This window comes from Rhinolophus ferrumequinum, chromosome 21 (genome assembly GCF_004115265.2).
Source record: "Rhinolophus ferrumequinum isolate MPI-CBG mRhiFer1 chromosome 21, mRhiFer1_v1.p, whole genome shotgun sequence".
NCBI classification, from domain to species: domain Eukaryota; kingdom Metazoa; phylum Chordata; class Mammalia; order Chiroptera; family Rhinolophidae; genus Rhinolophus; species Rhinolophus ferrumequinum.
In genome coordinates, this window is record NC_046304.1 from 31946626 (window position 1) to 31968861 (window position 22236).

Sequence of the window (22236 nt, forward strand, 5' to 3'; positions counted from 1 at the left end):
TGATTACTGAGAACTATTCTGTGATCAAAATAAGTTGATTAAAACCAGAGTCCTGCCGCTGAAGTGAAATTAAACCACGCAGTGTGATTTTAATACCAGGCTCTTTCCCTGTGGTATGTTGTATGATAGAAACCAATTGGAAAAATATGTATTAGGACAAATAAATATAAATAACTTGATGAGCTTTGCAGAAATTGGGCCTGGGGGGAGCCAACAGTGAAAGGAGCCACTGTCAGAGTTGAGAGCAACATCTTTTAATTGATAAAAAGGAAATGGGAAGGAAGAGAAATATATCAGAGGAAGATGGAATAGTGCTGTAATTTTATGAGGCTGGTGTTTTATTGGATAAGGAATTCCCAGGGACAGGCATTAAAAGAAAGTCAAGTTAAATTTATCTTTGGCTGACTTCCTCTGTGAAGGATTGCAGGAGAGTAAATACTTGTATCCCGTCCTTTTCTAGATGCTCTTTCTCTCATCTCTACATATCTATAGTACCCGCAATCTACATATAATTGAGCACAAAATTATTTCACTACTTTTATTGTTCCTTCATGTTCTCATATAGTATGTCTTTTTAATCTTTGTTCCCTAGAATTTAGCTGTCTAAAGTGAATGAACAAAAAGCAAGGGCAGCCATGGCCTCTGTAAACAACATAGGCTTTGACCTGGGCCCCCACTGAGAGGAACAACTGAGCGTCTCAAAATCTTTGGCCTTCTTCACCAGGCTAGGTGACCAGGGTGACCTATCTTTCACCTAGGCAAATATTATAGCTAACTTGCTTCTCTTCAGGTTGCCATTTGTTGGCCATAATCCCCAAATTGTTCTACTCCTGTGGTTGCCACTGGGAAACTGACCTTGGGTTTGCCATTGGAGGCTGATATTGTTATAACTGCTTATGTAGACTCACTCCTGCTTCTCTGAGTGCTTTTCTCACAGGGAATGAGGTGAGATTATTTCCTCAGTGGTGTCAATTTTGTTTGAGAATCCCTAGAGTGTTGCCCTACACTTTGAGTTTTTAGAGCATGCCATTTTAAATATGAAAGAGGTTCTCCCAGGTTGAGTCAGATACTGTTTCATTGTCTCCACGTTGTTATATCTAAAAATATTTCTTCCTCACCAAAAATCAACATGTTTCAAGGAAGAAGCCTAAGCAACTTGACTCTTTTCTACCTCAGGATGAATTTTCTGTCCTTCAGAGAGTTTGGGGAGAATATTGCTGAGCTTGATGGTAAATTTCAAAGTTCTTCTTTTGCCCCCTCTTTCTCTAAGGACTTCCATGTGGGTCTTAATACAGGCAAAACTCTGGGAAACCATGTAGCTACCCCGATATGTGTAGATGTTCATTGATAATTGATTTCTCCAGCAATCAAACTGTACCTCCAGTGGACATGTCATCTACTGGTTGTTTTTTTTTAATTCTTTTATGTCATCTAGCATGATGCAACATGAAATTGTAGTCATCCAACACATATTTATTGAGACTCACTCTGTGCCATGCTAGTGCTGGGTAGATATGAATGAGTAAAACAAAGAGGACCGCTATCATTACGGATTTTACAAAGTTGTGCAGAAAAAGACAATCAACAAATGATGAATATATAATGGTAAGTTAGGATAAGTGCTATAAAGGAAAGAACCAGATTCTGTGAGAAAGATAATAGCAGGGCCTGACCTGGGAAGAACATCTAGAAAGATTTCTTGAAGGGTTTAAATATAAGCCAAAATTTCAAGGATGAGCAGAAACCAACTATACAGAGAGATTGGAATGAGGAAGTTTAGAATATAATTCAGTCTTTGTCACCTAGATGCTCTATACCCCAGGATGCACTTGTTTGCTGTGAGAAAGTTAGATATATTGAAAAATGTATTAACATCTTTAAATCCCTAGAGAATAATGGGGCACATTATAACCACCTTCTCAGTGACATTTTTACCACACATGAGTGTTTTCTGTTTGGCTGGAGTGTGATCCTCAGCTGTTGTTTAAAAGTCAAATTTTTGCCCTCATGAGAAGTGGCCTACAGTTGGGTGAGTGGCCATCTGGTAGCCTTTTGCAAATTGGGTGGTAAAGAAGCCAAGTAGGCATGATTTTGGATCTACTGGATGAGAATTTTTCCCAGAAACATGAGTCAGAAAGAAAGGTGTGCCCAGCAGAGAAAAGGACATGCTCAAAATTATAGATAGTTGAAAGAACATGACATGTTGAGAGAATCAAGAAGATTAGGTATAGCCTGAAGAATGATATGGGATATGAACCTGGAAAAGTATGTGACGGCCAGATTGTGGAAAGTTATATAAGCCACATTGAGGACATTGAACTGTGTCTTGTGGACAAATCAGAGCCAATGGCAATTTTTGAATCAGTGCTGCTTAAGATTAATAAATAATCATGTTTGGAGGGAAGACAGTAGTGACAAATAGCTTATTGTAGTGGTCCAGGCAAGAGATGAGGGCCCGGTTCATTGGCAGTTGAGAAGACATATTGGAGATATTTTTGAAGTAGAAATCACCCTTTGATGTGAAAGGGTAAAAGAGGAGATGGGTATGACTTTGAAGTGCTGGGGACAGGGTGGATGATCACACCATGAAGAAGAGATGTGGGAGAGTCACCTCACTCTCATTTGAATGAATTGCTCCCTCATCTGTGTTCTTGTAGCGCATAGCTTCCTCTGCAGTGGACATATGCTTATGTTTGCCTCTCTTTGTTGACTGGGAGCTTTTCAAAGGCAAAAATGCTTCATTTATCACTGAATCTCTAGCACAGCTGGCAAGGCATGTTTGAGGAGTTCAGTAAATAGTAACTACAATTATTATTAGACTTTCAATAGTTGTGTTTTAGTGAATCCATGGATGACACTTTTGACAATATAATGGTGAGTTCTAAAGGCTCCAGAGAGAATGATAGGAAGCTGATTGAGAGAAATGGCTTTGACTCTTTAGGTGAATTTATTTCAAGGAGAAGAAAAATGACAGCCCCTAAGGGAAGAAGAAGCGTAATACGTGAGGGGACACAATAGCTGACCTAATTTGGTTCCATTGCTAAAAGGCAGACATGGGAACGGTTTGAAAGCAAGAATAACACAGGAAATGAGTTCTGAAAATCCAACAGCCTCAGTTAGTTGGTTGGGTCATCCTTAGCGCTGGTTAGACAGAGAACCTTTGTACAAAGAACACATAACTTTTAGATATTATAGAAATGTTGGTATTAACCTCAGCTATACTTTTCTCCATTTAAATAGTCTTTTTGTTAGACCCAATTCCCTTAGTTAGAGAATGTCACTGAATATAAGGATTGAATATAACTTTAATGAAAATGTTAATTTGGCCTCCTGAGTCTTTTAAATTTTTTTGAATGGTCGAACAATGTCTTCTAATGATCAAACTTCAATTATTTGGTTAAATCATTATTTGCATAAGTTTGGTTTGGTTTTTTTTTGTTGTTGTTTTTTGTTTTGTTTTGAAGAAATGTTAAAGCCCATTAATAGAAGTCTTAGTTGAAAATTCAGTCGTTGTGTTTCAGGCGTTTGTTTCCTGAATATTTTTATTTATTTGCAATAGGTGAAGCACACTATAAAAGCAATTAACAATTTTAATTAAAGAATGACGTTTTTCTAATAATTCAAATGCTGAGTGTTGGGCCTTATTTTCTTCTCTCGATTGCTTTGTTTATATTATTTTAGGAACTTGAGACTTGAGAGGTAAAATGTATTACATGGTTTTTACTCCTCTAAGATAGCTTTGCATATCAATGATGAACTTGACATCAGCTTTATTCCATTTCTTTTTTTGTGACTATGCCTATTGTTTATTTCTGGATTGCTGTCTCATTGAATTCCATGTAAGCATCTTCTCTAAGTCTGATGTTTTGCAAACCGTGAGAAGATAATCGATTATGTATCCTAGAATTCTAGCGTTGGAACATGTAGGTGGGTAAGTGATAATAAGGAACCTCTAAGAACGTAACTATATGAGAAATAAGATTATCCTCTCCAACTTGAATTATCAAATCAGCTTATGAACCATCTTAAGGAGAAGGGATGCCCCAGAATGGAGTGGGGAATTTACAGAGGAATCAATAGTTGTAGATGATACATATTTACTGAGATCTATAGGAAAGAAACATGGGTGAGAAATGAGAGTTTAGAAGAAAGGAAAGTCTGGAAGGTGAACGTTGGCAGTGCCTCCTTCACATGTCCTTAGAAGGGTGGGGGAGTCCTGCCCAAGCCTCCTGAAGAACAGTCCCCTTGACAGACAGACTTCTACTGAGGAGATGGATGCCTTCAGACAGGCGCTTGCAGGCTCGATGTCATAAAATATTTAAGTAACTCAGTTTCCTTTGGTTTGATTCCCTGCTTACATAAAATTGGATTCAAAGATAGCTCTCCCTATAGTTATGCTATAAGAAGAAAATTTCAAGTAGGCTAACAGAACATTTATTATAAATCAAGAGCTTGATTTCTATACCTCAATCTCGTATAAATTTTGTCTGTGTAGATCAGGTGTACAAGTCCAGATCTCTGTAGCGCTGACAGGAAGTTTCTGCACTTGTAAAGTGAGAAGCCAGACCCTGTTCGATAGAGTAAATTCACCCAAGTAGCTTCAGCCTGCCTCTCCTGGAGACAGACCCACCTCAGTCAGAATTTCTGCAAACCTTCAGTACAATGTGTCCTGACCAAACTCCTTACTTTAGAGCTGAAAAAGTTAAAGCCCAGACCAGGGAAGTGACTTGACAAGGGTCACATACAAATTTGGCCTCTTGCCAGGTATATATTCCTTCCGTTACACCACGTGGCCTTGTAATACATAATCATCCTTGGAGAACTGAGGAAACAATTCAGCAAATCTAATCTAAATCATATGGAGGAACAAAACTCCGGCGTTATTTCATAGTCTAATCGAATGCCTACTCTAGTACTTCAATGGATGATGGGTCTACATGCCGGTTAATTCTCCTTGTGCTCTTCTTCTTCTTTCTGATGGAGTCAGGACCTGGAAAAGTCCTACTCACCTTTCAAGGCTCACCCCATTTCCAATTTCAAAGTCTTCCCATCTTCTCCAAGTAGGGTTAGTCACTCCCTCTTCTGCCCTGTTCATATCTCTATTCTGTGCTTATCACATGATATTAAATATCTACATACATATTTTATTGCCCATTAAGGTGTGAGCTGCTCTAAAGGTGTAACCATAGGGTGGTTGTCTCTGCTTACCAGCACCGGTCATAGCACCTGGCACTTAGTAATTTCATAGTAAAATTTGAGATGGATCAAAAGAAAGAGGGAAGGGAGGGAGGGCAGGAGAGAAGAAAGAAACTTGAGTGCATCATCCACAGGAAGAGGCTTCTGTTTTCTCAGCAGCAGTTGTTAGAATTACACGAGAAGAGGAAGGTGCAGACAATGTAGGCAGAACCACGTGTGCGGCTCAAAACAATATTTTTATTTTCAAGGCTGATTTGGAAGACCCTGAGTTATTTTCTCTCCCTATTACCTTAAGCAGAATACAATTATAAATTATTAGAATTTTCCTTCATGTTCCACAGTGGATGTAAATAAAAATAACCTTAGAGTCGTGGAGGTACTTGGGAGGAATTTCCTCTTGGTTTCACAGATGCTAATAAATAACTATTGGTTCTCCAAAGTGACCTCCTGTCAGTCTGAAGGATAAGTAAGTTCCAGGGGTAACTGAGTTGCTACATTGGTTGAACAGATGGAAAAGAATCAAAGTGTATGCTTGAGAAGAGGTCCTTATGACATTCAGTGTCAGAGACAACAGTGGATGTTAATCCAGCAGAGCTAATTCTATAGTGGGGAGTGAAATATTATTTAATCAGCAGTGCTTCATACATAATTCAATTAACTGCCTTCACTCATCAGTACTAACGAGAACAGGAGCCTGGATTAATGGGCAAGAGCCTCATAAAGGAGCTCCCAGCCTACCTAAGTGCTGCCAAAACTTAATAAAGTCCTGCCAATCAAATTGTGGTATCTGGACTCAATGCATCAGTGCACTGATATTACAAATTATCCCGAGCACTTCTCGTTGTTTCCTAATTCTTTAATTATGCTGATCTCTGCACTAAAATGTTTAATTAGTGTATGGGGGGAAACGAGTAAGATTGCCTGCCGCTTCCTTGACTATTGGTATTTAGCATTGAGTAAACAAAATCGAATTTTATTGCAAATCATTTTTAATGGCAAGTTCTTTTCTATGTCTGTAAATCTCAATAATTGACTAGGAGACAGCAAGTGGGGTTGTAACACACTAAAAGGCTACCTTTATCTTGAGAGCATGTGAAGAACGCCAGAAGACTGGCTGCTCATACCTGGCCATCTTTTAGATCAGCTTCTGAACTTCAGGAACCTTATTTTGTCCCATCCTCCTCTGGAGTCAGGTATTGGAAAAGAACAAATGACACTAACAAACACGTCACCGGGGTCACTTGAAGGAACTACCAGATGATCATTACTCTGGAGTTTTCAAGGGGAATGAATTCTGCCTGTGTATTATGATCAATTTCCTATTTTAGAGAATTTGGAAAGGACTATGCCGAACGTGGTTTAAGACTATGCCTGAAATTCAAGAATGGGCATCAGTCATTCCAGTCTTTATAGCATTCGTTCAACTTACAAGTTTTGTGTGCTGGCTGTGTATCAGGAACCAGGCACACTGTACATAGACAGAGGGGAAAGAAAGTCCCAGATCTCAAAAAAGTAGAACTCTACTGGAGGAGACAGATAAATGTGCAGAGAAAAATAATAATGACAACGATTGTGATGATGAGGATAGTAGCCAACTATGGAGCATTTAACTCATCAGCCACATTATCCATTTTATTTTATGTAACCTTCATGACCCGGTAAGAGAGATGCAGTAACTTCCAACTCACTGACATAGCAGGACAGTGGTCATCTCCGAGGAAGAAGGAAGAGAATAGGATTAAAAGGTTCACAACTGTGTCTGAAATAGTTACAGGTCTTTAAAAAACCAGAAACTTGAATAATGTGACAAAAGTTCAATAGTCGTGAGATCTGCGTGGTAAAGGCACGGGTATTTTACTTTTCAGTATGTTTGAAGTGTCTTATAATAACAACAACTGATTTGCAGTTAATGAGGTGAGGTCTGTGATGGAGGATCCCAGGGTAGGGTGAGAAGGTAGAGCTGGAGTGGTGACCACACTGTGGGGTTCATGGAAAGTTTTCCAGAGACATTGGGGATACCTGTCATCACCAGAGGGCACTGTGTTTAGATGCCCAAGAAGGAAGATGAAAGTGACCCAGACCCTGTTCTAGAAGTATTCACAATATAGTTGTTAATAAGTAAATGAAGTAGATAGTTGCATACAGATATTGTGTAGCATGAAATGCATCTGAGGGACAAATATATCCTCAAGGGGCATGACATGGAAATGCTTGAGGTTGGCCACTAGAAGGTCTAAAATACTGATACTATCAAATTGAGGTCTCAAACTCCTGTGATTAAGAAGGAAGAGGATTGTAGGAGAATGATAATGTGGTTCTATATACTAGGTGCCAGGCTTTATACTCTATCTTTTCATATCTTTTATTCTCAGTAAACGCTATAAGAAACCCTACAAGATAGTAAAAGTGCCACATTATTATATATGAAACCTGAGATTCATAGTGATTATGTATCTCATCCAAGTTTGCACAGTTAAGTAAGGTTCAGAGAGTCTAAGTAACTTCCCCAAGAGCACACAGCTTTTTAGTTGTAGAAAGTATATTCACACCATAGTCATCCCTATACCCTTCCATAAAAGAACAGACTCTTCTCCCTGTTTGTGGATCTGTTTGCTTTTGTTGGGGCAGATACTGGGGCGATCCACGATGCAAGTGGTTTTTTTCTGATTTGAAAGAACCTTCTTGGAAATGCAGCTAGCTGGATGTTAGCAGCTAGCTTGAGCATCCAGCAAAAGGACACAAGGTGATTCCCTACCCACAACTCCATGTCCTTGAGAGCATTTCAGCCGCTTCAGTGTGGCAAGGTGAGAAACAGAGAATTAAAAGTGTCGAGGAAAAAGGAAGAAAAAATGGACCCTTTCCAAAAGGCAAGCGTGTTAACTGAGAAAATATAAATGAAATTAGGTTGATCAGATTAGAACAAAAGGCAAGAGAATCTAACATCAGGATCGCTAATGGATGTGCAATAAAAGTTATCACCTGGCTATCAAGAAGGTGGTTGTTTGGACATGGAATTATCCATGCTTCTTACTTTCGTCCTTAAATCTCCTACTTTATGGTCATTTCATTAGATTTCACAACTTCTACTTGTAGAACTCAGACCTGTTAGATTATCACGTAGATAAAATTTGTCTTTTAAATACTTCAGAAGAAATATTTCCTAAGCAAAAATTGGGTTGGATAGTATCCATAACTTTCATAAGTATTTGTGCAATATTACTGCAAAATAATACAGACAAAACTGATGCTTTGGCCACAGCTTGCCCCACAGTGATAATATGTCTAACTAGTATACAGAAAATGGCGGGGAAGGGAGGAGGAGAGCTCGCGAACAGTGGAAGCGTGCATTATACTCCAGGGGATTTGGTCCTGGAAGTATCGTGCTAGTAGGAGGACAAGAGAGTCGCCCCTCCCTTCCTTCTAAATCATTTAGTATATATTATACAGATGTCCTGGGGCAAAGATGTGTAAGAGATAGTATATGTCCTTGAAAAGCTAGATGTACGAGTATCTCAAATAGGAGAGACAGACATTTGTTGGTTAAGACACAGGAGTCTGGAGGTAGACTATTTGGTTTAAAATCCCAGCTCCACAAATTACTACTGTGTTTCCCTGAAAATCAAACCTAGCCGGACCATCAGCTCTAATGCGTCTTTTGGAGCAAAAATTAATACAAGACCTGGTCTTATGTTATAATAAAATAAGACCGGGTCTTATATAATATAATATAATATAATATAATATAATATAATATAATATAATGTAATGTAATGTACAAGACCTGGTCTTATGTTATAATAAAATAAGACCGGGTCTTATATAATATAATATAATATAATATAATATAATATAATATAATATAATATAATATAATTAATATAATATAATTAATATAATATAATATAATAATATAATACCGGGTCTTATATTAATTTTTGCTCCAAAAGATGCATTAGAGCTGATGGTCCGGCTAGGTCTGATTTTCAGGGAAACACAGAATTATATATGGAGCTCCCTTTTTATTTCTGTTGGACAGTGCTACTCCAGGACACTTGTACCAACAGGTTTCCCTATAATATGTGCATCTCCTTAAGTATATTGACTTAGGAGCTGACACTAGTAGAAAGGAGGCATAAACAGTAAAGGGCCTGATATTTTAAAAGTAATTTTCACCATTTTATTCTTATGACAACTGTGCTGCATATTTATTAAAGAACAGTTTGAAAAGATAGAAACAGAAAAACCAAACCTAAATCTCCCACAAATCTATTTCATTAAAATAACCACTTGTAACATTCTGTTTTATATGTATTTGATATTTGTATGCATTTTAAAATACAGTTTTTAATCTTTTATGAAAATCTCTCTTCACTGGCATTCAGAAAGCCATCCCTTCTTGGTTTTTCTCTTAGCTCATTTTTACTACTTTTCCTTTATTTTCTCACATTTAATTATCTAATACCCAACTCTTGATTCTTGATTCCTAGCACTTACCCAGATTTTTTTCCTGCTTTTTTTAATGGTTGGATCTAGAGTTTGCTAAAATACATTTACAACTAATCCAAGTCTCCTTTCAAATAACAAACACTGTACCATTTCATGGGTAGTACAAGTACCTCAGTGTATTCCCGAGTCCTCCCTTCCCTCCCTTGCTGTCATTCATTTCACGTATACATTAATTATAATTGCTGACTATATCATCGTTATTATTATTTTGACCTAGCTGTTATCTGTTAGAGAAATTAAGAATAAGAAAAATGACATATTTTATTTTGCCTTTATTCCTCTCTAATACTCTTCTTTTCTTTATGTAGATCTGAGTTTCTGACCTCCATCATTTTCCTTCTTCTAAAGAACTTCTTTTAATATTTCTTGCCATATAGATCTGCTGTTGACAGATTCCCTCAATTTTCATTTTTCTTTTGAATTTCAATTTTTATGTTGTTGTGCTTTACTCTTCTTTTTAAATTAGCTTGGTGAATAGTTCATCTATTTTTGTGTTTTTATTATTGCTGTTACTTTTTTCCATAGAACACAGATATCAGATTTAGTCCATAAATCTGCAGTTTTTCTGTCTTTTATTTTCTTATTTTCTGCTTTTTCTGGTACCTAGAAGATTCTGAATAAACATTTGTTGAACAGATTTTTAAGTAAATCTGTCCTCATGTTATTTTTTGTTCTTTTGGTATCTTCTTAGGTTATGATTTATTAATTTAGTTTTTTAAACTTTAAGTGGATTTAAGCTATATTTCATAGGTCAAATATGTAATATTTCAGTTATTTTATACATAGTCTTTAATTAGAGCTTAATTTCCTTTTTGACATAAGAACTAGTAAAGGGAATGCATTCTAAATAGGTGTTGTTGTTTTTACTTTAACCAGTTCTGTATATTTTTGATTTATTGAAGTTGTTTGTGGCTTAAAAATATTTGGTAAATTTTTACAAATGTTTCATAGGTACTCAGAAGTGATTTGCAGAGTATATAATTGTATACACTCACAGCACATACACATATATTAGATCAACTTTTTAAATTATGTTGTTTAGATGCTCCATTTTCTTCCTTTGCTTTGATTGTTTAATTAGTCAAAAACTTAGAAAGAAATACAAAATTCTTCTCTACCACTGTGTTTCCTTAACTTTCTCCCTAAAATTTCACTGTATTTCTCTGTCATTTTGCTTTAGGTATTTCAGTGCAATATTCTTCAGTACATAAAAGTTCAGAGTAGTCATGGTTCCAATTTTGACTTTACCCATGAAATTATCTTCTCTTTTCAGTTCAATGTGCGTTGCCTTAATTCCAACTTGGTTTGCCTTTCATATTGTGACATTGACTTTCTTTTTGTTTGCATTTTGCTTTGTGTATTTTTGTCCATCATGTTATTCCCTAAAATTGCGTACGCAGTAGGTGGGCAGATGTGCATTGTTTGGTGAAAGACACCGTGCTTTTATTAAGTTAGCTGTCTAATGGATCCAGAATCCATTAAAAGTTGAGAAGTTTTACAGTAGGAATAATATGGGGAAAACTAATTGAAAGGCAGCCTATAATAGTCATAGTAATCACAGCCAAATCTCACATCGAGACCTCAGGTTTGGAATGTTTGCAAAGGAGAACAGAAGTCAAGGCACTCTTACCAAAGCAGCTAAGGAAAATCTTCCACCTGTTATGTGGCAAACTGCTCCTCTCTCTCTGAGCCCTAGGCTTAAATAATGGGCTGTTTCTACTTTTGATGTAATTAATTTCATCTACACGTTTCCATCAGTCCAGTTTCTATTTGCCATTGGTGATATTTTGCTTCACCTCCACATACTCTCCTTTTCTTAATCATCCTTCCCCATATTCCAACCACAAAGCTCCTATAATTACAATGATAAGGGGACCATGTGACAAACTTACCCAGAAATCCATGGGAACATGGCAGCACATGGGCCCCAGAAAATTGTCCTTCAAGACATTCTTTTGACCTTACACAAGGACAAGCCACCCAGGCAGTGATCCTACTGTTAAATGTCCTTTATTTGTTGGCATAGCTTTAAAAAGATTAGGTATGTACATGTATATAGATATACAGATACGTGTTTTTGATCATGAAGCTATGAATGAATAACAAGTTGTCATTGACTTCTGTTTCCATTGTTGAATAACTAGACCTTCGTGTTGCTGGAGCTTTCTTTGCTGAAATTTTATCTAATTATAGTATTCTTTACATGCTGATATACAGCCACAGGCAGTGTCTTATTTTGTTTTGCTTTTGCATAAGATTTTAAATCAATAAAAAGTAAACAAATAAAAGGTGAAATACATATGCAGTCATCTAGCAAAAAAAAAGAAACTAGAGAAGCTAGGATCCATGAAAACAAATAAAGCCTGCCATTCGTTTTTGGAGTTATGTAAGTATATTATTGCAAATTCAAAGGACAGAAAAGAGGCACTCTAGGTGCAGATAATTCATTGAGATTTCCATGGTACTTTTGATATTGCAAAGTATAGTGGAAGAAATCGATCACACAAATCAGAAAGCCTGATGTGAGAGAGATTGTGTACATTAATCCCCAATTTGTTTTTAGGAGAGAAAGAAAAGTTATTCATGATGGCAGAAAGCACTCTCTGTTATGAATGTCCTAGAGAGGAATAAGGCTTGAAAAGTGCTCAGATTGCCTGCTGCCCAGAAAGCTGACAGGGTGCATTAAACAATGAGTAATCTGGACAGAGTTAGTTTCATGGTGGATAAACGACATACTCTATTAAGGGTGACCAGTTATAAAACATGAAAGACTTTGGAATCAAGAAAATAGAAAAAAAAAATATGTCATTTCCTATAGCAAAATTGAAAGCCAGCTCAAAGATATGAAACAGATTAGGCTGAAGATAAAAAGCAATATTACTGGAAGAATCAGTAAAAAAAAAAAAAAAAGACAGAAAGAAAGAAAGAAATCCAAAAGCAACTATCTTGAGCTAAAGTATCTTCATGAACTTGACACCTAATCAAATTATAAGAGTGATGGTGTTCTAAAATCGCTGCTTTGTATAGTTTATCTGCTACTTCATCGGTCACTTAGCACCTACTGTGAGCTAGACCACAAGGACATACGGATTAATATTACAAAGAGCTCCCCTGTTCTCTAGAAAAGACAGAAATGCGAGCAAATGCATTTAAAATACCTAAAGTTGGAGAGGTAACGTTTTTGGGAGAAGTTGTGGTATTTGCACAGCGTTGGGTGACGAGTAGGTCTTTAACCAGCAGGAAAAGGGGGAAAGAACATTCCAGAGGAAAAGAATAAAAGAGCCTTGTGAGTCTCCAGTACCGTGCATAGCTTGCAATGACCTTGACAGTTATAAATCAGTCCAAGCTAAGGTTGAATATATGAAACTGGAATCTCCTTTATTATTTTCTCTTCTTAATGCATTATCCATGAAGGTTGCGATGAATCAGGCATTAATTTTCCTTCCCTGGACAACTTTAACTCATAGATGCAAAGTGCTCCCTAACATGTGACAGAAAATATCTGAATATGTGGATAAACCCTGATCGCACAGTTTAAGTCAACCAAGAAACTGAACACACTGTTTTTGATAATAGGGATTAGAATCTTTTTTATTTCCCTGCCTTCAATGCCACCCCAGAGAAAGTGAGTACACCCTGGACACGCTGGCAAATGTTAAATACCAGGAAACACAATCACTGAAAGACACAATACCTGTGCTGTTTATGCATGATTTTTCCCCTTAGTGTTTACCTAGCCACCATAATTCTAAGTGTCACATGTAAGAGAGAGGGAAAGTTCAAAGGAATTTGTATACCCTATCAGTGAATTATAAGTTAAAAATTTATGATTGGGCATTTAGCTCTACATCTGGTATTTGTTTAATCACTTGTAAAGCCGAAGGGCAGTTTTCCAAGCAGGCCTTAAGTTCTTAATCGTACCTTTACATATTATGTTCTGCTCACGTGTGGAATATCTTCGGAAAAAGAGATGATAGAAAAGTTTGGTTGATTTTCTGAATTCAGCCCATTCCTTCTTAACATTTAAATGAGTTAATTGATCTTAAGAGATATATCCCCAATGGTCAGATCACTTTCAGTATTGTCAAAATCTGCTGGGTTTTTTTATTATGTATATCTCAGCAACAGAAGAAAAAGAAAAAAAGAAAAAAAAAACAAAATGTTGTCTTAGGGCAGGCAGAAGCAAATATCAGCTTCCATTACTAATCACGTGTAGCCCTTTAAAAAAATTGAGCTATAATCTACATACAATAAAATGCATATATATACCTTAACCATAAAGTTCAGTGAGTTATTGCAATATAAAAGACCCCCATCAAGGTATGGACTATTTTATTACCCTAAAAAGTTTATTTGTGTACCTCCCCAATCAATGACACCCCCTCAAGAAGGATCCAGTGTTGATTCCTTTTTTTTTTTTTTTGCCTCTTCTAGAACTTTATACAATGGAGTCATTTAGTATATAGTCTTTTCTGTTTGACTTTAATGTCTTTGAAATTCATCCATGTTGTTGTATGTATCAATAGTTCCTTCCCTTGTATACCAGCACAATATTCCATTGTATGACTATGTCAGTTTATCGTTTCTGTTGATAGTCATTTGTGGTATTTTCAGTTTAGAATTATGAATAAGGCTACTATGAGCATTATGTGCAAATCTTTGTGTGATCATATATTCTTATTTTATCTTGGGTGACTACCTAAGAGTGAAAAGTCTGGATCATGTGGTGGGTGTATGTTTAACCTTTTAAGAAACTGCCAGAACTTCTTCCAAAGTGGTTGCAACATTTTAGACTTACACAGCCTGTATGGCAATTAGACTTGTTCTACATCCTCAGCAGCATTTGGTGTTGCCAGTGTTTTTAATTTCATTTCTTCTAGTGGATGTAGTGGAGTGGTAACCCCTTGTGTTTTTTTATTTGCATTTCTGTGATGACTAATGATGTGGAATACTTTCATGTGCTAATTGTCCATTCGTATATCACATTTTATGGCGTGACTGTTCAAGTTTTTGTACATTTTAAAAAATTGCATCATTTATTTTTGTAGAAATGAGTTGTTTACCTATTCTGGATACACTAATTGAATGTATCTGGATACAGTAGTAGAATTTCATATATTTAACCAACCTTGAATTCCTGGGTGAATTCCTAAGTACTCCATTGAATTCAACCCTAAATATTTTATGCTTTAGATGATATTGTAAATGGCATAATTGTTTTGATTCTTTCAAATGATTATTGCCATCAAATAGGAACCCAATTGTTCTTTCTCTATTGGTTTTATCTGCGTTATTGATAAATTCATAGTTTAGTTTGTCAGAACTAAAAAGTCCTTTGTCAGGATATATGTTTTGCAGATTTTTTTTTTCTAAGTCTTTTACTTGCCTATTCATTTTCACAACAAGGCCTTTTGGTAAGCAGAAAAATTTTCATTTAGATGAAATATAATTCATTCATTTTTTCTTTAATGATTAGTGCTTATTGTGTACTAAGAAATCTTTGTATACTTTAAGTTCAAAAAGATATTCTCCTACATTTTCTTCTCTAATATTTATAATTTTAGGTAGTGTGTGATTTAACTAAATTTAATTTTTGTTTATGGTATGAAATAGAAGTTGAGGTTTATTTAGTTTTTCCCATATGGATATCCACTTCCATATCAGTTCCATTTGTTGAAAAGTTTTGTTGTATGGCTTTGGTGCCTTTGCAAAAAAATCAACTGAACATATATGTGCAGGTCAATTTCTGGAATCTCAGTTCTGTTCCATTGATCTGTTCATTTATGTTTGTGTCAAAACCTTATTTTTATTATTGCAGCTTTACACTAAGTTTTGAAGTTTTCCAACTTTGTTCTTTCTCAAGATTGTTCTGGTTATTCTGGATTTTTGCATTTCTACATAAATTTTAGAATGAACTTGGTAATTTCTATTAAAAATGTAGGACTGCTGGGACTCTGATTAAAAATGCATTGAATTTTTAGATCTATTTGGAGAAAAAAGATTTTTTAATAATATTGAGCCTCCCAATCCCAGAGCATGGTATATCTTTCCATTTATTTATGCCTTCTCCAATTTCTCTCAGCAATGTTTTAAGTATCAACTTAGAGCTCCTGTACAGCTTTCATTATATTTAACCTTAAATATTTTATGCTTTGTATGATATGGTCCATGGCATTAAAAATAATTAATGTTTATTGCTAGTATATAGAACTCAATTACTTTTATTATATTGGTTTGTTTGCATAGTATTGATAAATTTACTTTTCAGTTGGTCAGGGATTTTTTCTGTTGTACATTTCTTCAGATTTTACATATACGTAATTATGACATCTGCAAATAATAATCCACCTTTCCTATCTTATTTACGGTGAACTGAATGATCTTCAGTATTCTATTTCATCTCCTATATTAACTTTTGACATGCTTCTTTGTGTTATTATTTAGTTGTTGATGTAGGCATTGTAAAATATATGTTTAACTTACTTCAATCTACCTTCAAAAATATCGGTTCCCCAACAAAACAAAAAAAAACTTCTATTTGCCATACCATTTCATGTGCTCTTTTCGCTTTCAACTATGTCTGTGTTCTATTATTCTTTAGCATAAAAATCTGTAACATTTCTTGTGTTTCAAATTCTCCCCAGTTTACTTTTTACAGAAATGTCTTTCACCCTAATAATTGAAACGTATTTTGTAGGATATAAATACCTAGATTGACAGTTTTTTCTCAGTTTTTAAATGTGTCCCATTTTCTTCTTGCTTACATTATTTCTGATCAGAAGTCAGCTATAATTCCTGTCATTTTTCCTTTGTATGCAATGTGACTTTTCTGACTGCTTCTAACATTTTCTTTTTGTTTTCCATGCAGTAGTAAAATACGTTTTCAGTAGCTTGACTATTATGTGCATATGTCTGATTTCCTTTTTGTTTATTTATCTCAGGGTTTGTTTAGCTTATTGCATTTGTGATTTGAAATGTTTCTTCAGATTTAGAAAATTTTAACCATTAATTCTACACATGTTTTTGCCCAGTCTCTCTCTCTTCTCCTCTGGCACTTCAATAATACTTGATATTGTCCCACAGGTCACTGAGGTTCTATTTCTTTTTTCAAGCTTATTTTTCTTTTTGAGCTTTAGTTTATATAGATTCTTCTATTCTGTGTTCAGGTTTGCTAATCTTTTGTATTGTCCATCTACTTTTAAGGCTATTGAGATTTTTTTTTTTTTTTAATTTCAGCTATTATAAATTTCAGTTGTAGAATTCCCATTCAATTATATTTTTTTACAGTTTCTGGTTTTTTTGCTAATATTCTCCATTTACTTAATTTTTTAAATATTGAACATTTTTATAATAGCTACTTTTAAAGTCCTTATCTGCTAAATATAACATCATTGCCATATTGAAGTGTTTTTCTATTGATGTTTCCTAGTTATGTGTCACGTTTCCCTGCTTCACCTTCTAGTAATTTTTTTAAAAAAAAAAAAAAAACAACTATATTGTGGTTGACACATGTTTAGAGTCTATTATTGTCTTTCTTTAGAGGACATTGACTCTTTTTTTCTGGAATCTAGTTAATTTACTGGAGAATGAGCTTTATGCTGGCAAAGCTTTTTTGGGCTTTGTTAGGATCGATCTAAAGGATGCTTTAGGGATAGTGTATCTCTACTCTTTATTTGTTCTTTTTATGAAATTTTAATGGAATTCTTGGGAGCATTTATTGAATTCTTCCCATGCTGAATGACTAGAACCCCAGTGTTTTCCCACATTATGCAACCTTCAGAAACCTTTAAGTTTACAATTCCTCAGAAGTTATTCTGTCAGACCTCATGAAGTCTAGCCCAGCACACATCTAGGGGACTCCTAGGCAGAATTCTGGGGCTCCCTTCTCTTCTCTACCTTGCCCTAAGGATTCCAGCCTTCTCACCATCCCTGTAGCCCAATCTCTGTTTCCTTCCCCCAGGTTAGAACACTGTTCTCTGGTTAGGCTCCATTTCTTTATGTCAAAGCTTGGGATGCACCTTCTGACAGAAATCCAGCATAAATGTGGAACTCATTTTGTTTGTTTTTCTTCTCGCAAAGATTACAGCCTCATGCTCTGTCTTGTCAGTAGCTGAAAATAGTTGATTCCAGTAGTATAGTTGTTTATGGCAGGAAAGTGAGTCTGACATTTATTACTCCAATATGTTAAGAACTGAAAGTCCTTATGCTTTGTTAGATTTAGACCCTGTGGAATCCTACTTCATTAGTTGGTTAATTTCGCAGCATTTTCTAACCTATGTGAACAGGCAGGGTAGAGCCACATCAGTCTGAAGTGAGATGAATGAAAGTCTCTCCCTGTGATTCTTTATAATTATACTTGCAGTGTGTCCTCATTTTTGTTTAGGGAGCATTTGGATGGTCCCTTGATTTAAGCAATCACATGCCATAAATGATGTCACACAAAAGAAATTAAGCTGGTCATCATGTTTTGACTCTCTCAGGACTGTTTAATATTGTTTTGTTATTGTGAATTTTTCTTTTTTTGTTTTCTGGGTGTTTTTTTTTTCTTTATCACTTCTCGCCTTTACTTACTATATATATATATATATATATATATATATATATATATGTGTATATATATATATATATATATATATATATATATATATATATATATATTTCATTGGGAAATATTGGGAAACAGTGTGTTTCTCCAGGGCCCATCAGCTCCAAGTCATTGTTCTTCAAACTAGTTGTGGAGGGCGCAGCTCAGCTTTCAGTCCAGTTGCCGTTTTCAATCTTTAGTTGCAGGGGGCGCAGCCCACCATCCCATGAGGGAATTGAACTGGCAACCCTGTCATTCAGAGCTTGCGCTCTAACCAACTGAGCCATCCAGCCACCCCACTTTTTACTTTTTTCCATTGTCTTTGGAGATGAAAAGAGTAACACTTCATGCTAGATAATATTTCATGTTTTGGCAACCTGCATTAAGATACAGTTTTCAGGAATGCATGGTAGTTTCACACATCCTCCTTTTTCTCCTCTTATTACATTATGTTAAATTCATACCTGTTCATGGGTCTGTTTCCTTTAATGGATGGTAACCCTCTAAGGCAAGAGTCTTATTTTATTAATCTCTATATCAATAGCACTACTGTTGTCCTTCAGATATGTTAAATGTTCAGCAAAATATATTTTACATACTTAATTCAGAATACCATTTATAATCTTGAATATTCAGAGTGATAGACATAGAAACCAAATATTGAGGATTCATGAATATCAATGAACCTAATGAGAACAAGGCAAATTATGATCAGTAGGTCTCCAAAAAGTTTTACAGTCTGCAGTATGAACCTCTCCAGGCAAGGAAAAAAAGGGGGAGGTGGAGTCCAGAGTAAAACTCACATCTTTGCTGAAATCTCACATCTTTTCTTGCTTATTTTCTAATTCCTCAAATAGCATTCTTCCCTTATGTAACTCTAATACCACATTTTCTATAATTTCTGATTCTACTTGGTTTCATAATTACATATGCTTATATCTTTTTCTTATTCCAAGACTGGGAGGTATTTGAGATAAATAATCGTACTTAGACTCTTTTTTGAAATACCCCTCTACTTTGGTCAAATGCCTAGTCTTAAAAATCAATAGAAAAATCAATCTTACTTGTTAGAATAAGGGTAAATTCATATTATCTGAGAGAAAGTTTTAATGAAAATTTTCAATTGAAAAGTATTTTTTATAATTTCTAAGAAAAGTACTTAAAATTATTTATAATATATATTATACTAGCTTAGGATAATAAAAAATAGACCTATAGTGACTTTATTCTTCATATAAAAAGTAACAATAATTTTTAAAACAGGAGAAGTGGACAGCTCAAAAATACACCAATATTTTTAAAACAGTTCCAGTATCTTGTTAAAATTCTCTGTTTTTACTGCTACCGAAAGTTAGCTCCATAAGGGTAACTTTCACTCCAACATCAGTGTTATCTGAAATATCTGATAAGCAAATGTTAATTTTCTACCATAGTTGCTGTCAAGATTGATCATCCCAAATAGTGTTGACTAAGCTTTCTCCCACAACAAGGCTAGACTGTCTAGAGTCCTCTGTAATAAGGGATCCGTATCTCACACTCAGATGTATCTTTGGTTTGTCATGGCCAAGGACAGATTTAAACACGGTCTCACTAAGTATTCTGTGCTTCCTGGGGAAGAAGTTGCTTGGTAGAAGTATATGTTTTTTCTGCTCCTAAGCTTATGCAGATAATAAACATGATGTTGCCACTTATGGATAAGAAACTGTAAGCTCACAGCTGCCTGTAAAAATGCACATTATATTCCAGGTTCATTTTTAGACTCCTCGTTATTGGTCTGAGACTAATGAACAGTTCTAGGTCTTTAGCAACTAAATCATCTATAACAATATTCCAATTGTGTCAAAAATCTGATCTGGAACTAATTTTATACTTTAAATCCATGTTTAGGTCACGCCTATTAACAAATTAACTCTAACTACCACATAATATCTGTTCAAAGATGGAATTTGTAGAACAATATTTCAGATTCATGATGTAGTCAAGTAAATTTTCATCACTTTCTGTCCATTTTCTCTACAGCTTCTCCTCCCAACCTCAAATCAGCCTATTATTGTTGACTCCTCTTCATTTCTGTTTCGTTCCTGAAATGGAGGTGTTTTACCTTCCAATGCAAGTATTATGTTATTTTTTAAAAGATCTAGTAGTAGAGCAAATAAAACTGATCTGTGACTTTGAATAAGCAGGATAAACAAAATAAATACTTATAGAATAAAACTGGAAAGAATCTTTGAAAAATGTGCCTTTGTAACTTTGGAAAAGCTGATGAATTAGATCATGAAAAGATTAATGCTTATCATGCTTATTCTATGTTAGCTAATGCTTCAAATAATTCTGAATAAGCCAAATCATCATTCCAGCATTTGAGCAGCAATACATCCATGCTTTCTCTACAAAAGTTATGCAAGGTGATAGTAGAATCACCTTTCCTTTGTTCAAGCCATGTAGCAAAAAAATTTAAAAATACTCTGCAGTGGTAGCTTTTAATACTTGTTTTAGTCTTCCCATTCTCTATTCCTCATTCAAAAGAAGAAGAAAAAAGGTTTATATTACTTTGTGGGGGGCTTTCTCCCTCACCAAGGAAATACCTTTTTTGGGTAATTCCTTCTGTTTTTTCATATGCATTTTTAATCCACACTCCCATAAAATTAAATTGAAGAATTAGACTTTCTAGTTACCACAAAAGTATCTTTGAGAAAATTGTACTTTAATAGGACTTACATGAAGTAAAGACTTAGCCTGGGTAGCTTACAATTGGACAAGTTTTTGCCCAGCTTTGCACAGTATCTTTTAAATTAAAGATGCTATAAAAATTCCATTGGGAGTACAAAGCCTTCATTGGCCTGAGGTGTGTGTTCCATCTCTCCCTTTCTCTCTCCTTGGGTTAATTAGCTATTGTTTGAACTTCTGTTACCTACCGACAGCCCATTCAATAAGCTCTCTATGCTTTGGTTGCCTCACTATTGTTAGTGCATGCAACCCCCACTGTCAGAGACCTGTGAAAGCAAGCAAAGAGCATTTAAAGGGCAGGAAGGTAGTTTCTCAGAACACAGTTTTTCTGATTCTATATTCATTTCTTTGTTTATACCCTTTCCTTCTACCTAGAATGGACTTTTCTGCTTATTCCATACTCATTCTCTAAGATCCACATAAAAGTTTCTTCAGGATTCATTCATTCATTTATTTATTCATTTTAATTTTTGGTCCAATTTTTTTACGTAACACAGTAACTGGCACATGGGGGTACTCAATAAATATTCATCTTGGTGCAAGAATAATCATATAGTTGAGTTCAAAAAGAACTGGGCTATTTCTTATGGTTCAAGTTTATTCTTTCATTCAATATGCTCACAACAGTTCAAAGAAGATATTTTAGAGAAAGTCTTCTAAAATATTTTTACTTTAGCCTTTTTACTAATTATCTTCCTGACAACAATTAAAATCACTATAGACTTTAATATCTACCTCACAGTAGCACCTAGATTCATGTTTGATTAAATAACAAGGACAATAGTCTAGCTAAGTTGACCACATAAAACTGACCATATCACATGATATTTTTTATTTAGTTCAAAATGAATCTCCTTCTGTGATTCTAGTAACGTAAATGCAAGGCCTGTCCCACAGGTCACTGAGATTCTTCTCATATTTTTGCATTTTTCTTTTTGTCTCTCTTATTTAAAAAGGATCATTTCTATTGATTTATTTTCAAGTTCAATGACTCTTTTCTGCCCTCTTCACGTTGCTATTGAGTTCATTCAGTAAAACTTTCAGTTATATTTTTTATTTGTAAAATTTTCATTTGTATTATCTTTATATTTTCTATTTCTTGCCTTAAGACTTTTATCTTTCCATTTATTTCAAAAGTTTTTTTTTCTCTTACTTCATGGAGCATGGTTATAACTACTTTAAAAACTTTGCCCAATAATTTCAACATATGAATCATCTTAAGG

General features: G+C 35.1%; 1 protein-coding gene across 1 annotated transcript in view; it reads left to right on the plus strand.

The window, feature by feature from the left end:
• The window catches only part of CA10 (carbonic anhydrase 10), a 452569-nt gene that overhangs the window by 123819 nt on the left and 306514 nt on the right, over positions 1-22236 (plus strand). The window lies entirely within an intron of this gene.